The sequence below is a fragment of the Lacerta agilis genome, chromosome 15, assembly GCF_009819535.1.
Source record: "Lacerta agilis isolate rLacAgi1 chromosome 15, rLacAgi1.pri, whole genome shotgun sequence".
In the NCBI taxonomy this organism is placed as follows: Eukaryota; Metazoa; Chordata; class Lepidosauria; order Squamata; family Lacertidae; genus Lacerta; species Lacerta agilis.
In genome coordinates this window covers 9,222,919-9,225,456 of record NC_046326.1, presented here as the reverse complement: position 1 = coordinate 9,225,456, position 2,538 = coordinate 9,222,919, and positions in this window count along the sequence as shown.

Here is a 2,538-nt window from a genome sequence, read left to right as displayed (position 1 = left end):
CCAAGGAAAATGCTTAGAAGAGGGATAGGGTGAAAATGTTTGAATTATAATTAGGACGGCTCTATGGTACCCTGAGGATAGCGTGTTAAGATTTTATGATTTTGAACTAGTGAAGAGATATGTGATTGATTATCAGCAGCAGTTTAAGCAAGATATGATTTAAGATTTGATTTAAGAAGTATTATGTTGTATTATAAGATGTTAAGTTTTTATGATTTTGAACTAAAGAAGTGATATTTGAATGATTATTAGCAGAAGTTTAGGTAAATAAGATTTTAGAATTGATTTAAGAAGCAATATGTTGTATTATAAGGTTAATCAAAGGTAAAGACGTTTATTTGGCTATTTTAAGGATAATGGATAATGATAATGGATTTTAAATTCAAAGATGGATGTTATCAAAGTATATTAGTATTGAAAGCAAAGGAGAGAAAATGGGGGAAGTCACCCTAAGAAGATTTGAAACAAGAATTTTTTTTTGTAACAAGTAAAGGGATGTTGGTGTTCCGATTTAGATGTATTTATGTTTAGGTTTGTTTGAAATTGTTGTATGTTGTATTTGTGTTCTGTATTGTCTCTGTGTTTTTGTTTTTGTGGAAAACCAATAAAATCTTTATAAAAAAAAGAGATGCAGGCACATTGATACTTCCAGATGTTGATGCTCCCATCAGCTCCACCCAACATGGCCAATGATCAGGGCTGATGAGGTCCAGCAACATCTGGAGGGCCACAGGTTTCCCACTCTTGCTTCATGAGACCATTGGGTTCCAGTCCATTTTTATTATGTAGCAACTGCCTGGTATCACTTTCAGGGAAGGCTCTGTGGGACTGTCCACCACGATTTATGGGATTCGCTGGCACAAACTGTGGCGACAGCCTCTTTAAAAAGAGACGACAAGTTCATGGAGGGGCCAAATCTACGACCGTGACTAGCAGGGCCTGCAGCAAAATGTTGCAGCGTGGGTGTTCTCCCTTCCTGAAGGCCTATTCAAGTAGATATGGAAGGGCAATGGAATCCACACAGCCCATTGTTTTATGTTATCTGGCCTCAAAATAACAAATCTCGTGGGAAGGGGTTCATATCGGCTGCTCTCTCCAATCCCTGTGTTTGTGGAGCTCGGGAAATGCCCAGGAATTATTCTCCCCATGTTCACTTCCTCTTCAGCAGGGAGGCCACATCATTTGGTTGTCATCAGGACAGGGAAGCACAGGCTCTTGCAAGAACAGCACTGATGGCTACAAGGGCTGTTTGTGGCCTACGATCTAAACACAAATAAAACAAGATTCTTGTTTCAGAATTTTTTTCTGGAAAATCTCCATGACCGAATGAGGAGTCCTGGGCCATTGCATACATGTATAGCTCAGCTTCCTTTATTCTGTGCTGGACTACTGCCTCGTCATTCTATAAGGCAAGTTACATGCACTACGTTTTGACAATGAGTCTCTCCTTTAAGGCCCCTTTTTAGGCTATCTGCATCTGGGGCTGTATGTGACTAATTTCAGCTTGCTGGCTAATGTGAAATTGCTTTTATTTTTACTTTTTCTCGCTGGTGGTGCCTGCCCTGTGGAATGCCCTCCCATCAGATGTCAAACAGATATACAACTATTAAAGGTAAAGGGACCCTGACCGTTAGGTCCAGTTGTGGACGACTCTGGGGTTGCGGCGCTCATCTTGCTTTACTGGCCGAGGGAGCTGGCGTACAGTTTCTGGGTCATGTGGCCAACATGACTAAGCCGCTTCTGCCAAAACCAGAGCAGCGCATGAAAACGCCGTTTACCTTCCTGCCGGAGTGGTACCTATTTATCTACTTGCACTTTGACGTGCTTTCGAGCTGCTAGGTGGGCAGGAGCTGGGGCCGAGCAATGGGAGCTCACCCCATTGCTGGGATTCGAACCGCTGACCTTCTGATTGGCAAACCCAAGAGGCTCAATGGTTTAGACCACAGCGCCACCCGCGTCCCTTATACAACTATTAGAAGACATCTAAAGGCAGTTCTGTATAGAACAGCTTTTAATTTTTGATGCTTTAAGCCTAAGGTGTTTTTATAAAGCCACCCAGAGCGGCTGAGGCAACCCAGTCAGATGGACAGGATATAAATATTATTTCCATAGAACTAAATTATTTCTGATGAATGTACAAATGTCCTACAGCTTTACTGATCAGAGTGCCATTGTCTACATGTATGCTGAAGTCACATTTCAGCCTCCAAGTAGGCTATGTGAGTTGTGTCTTTCTCTCGACGGTATTTAAGTGCTTTATCAAAGTAACTTGGTAGCTGAAACAAGTCATCCAAGGTGACAGTAGATCGAAATAACCTCCAAAGTTGGGGAGGCTGAATTATCAACGGCAGTCATCCAACTTCGAAGTTGGCTGGCAAGATACATCTACTGAGCCAAAGATCATCCCTGGGGCGCTACCCAAGAGATCCTTTCCCAGAATTGTGTATTCCAAGCTTCTGGGCATAGAATGCTCCCTTGGGGAATCTGCTAAGAGGAGCTTGTGATGGGCCCCCAGAGAAATCAAGAATCAACCACTTC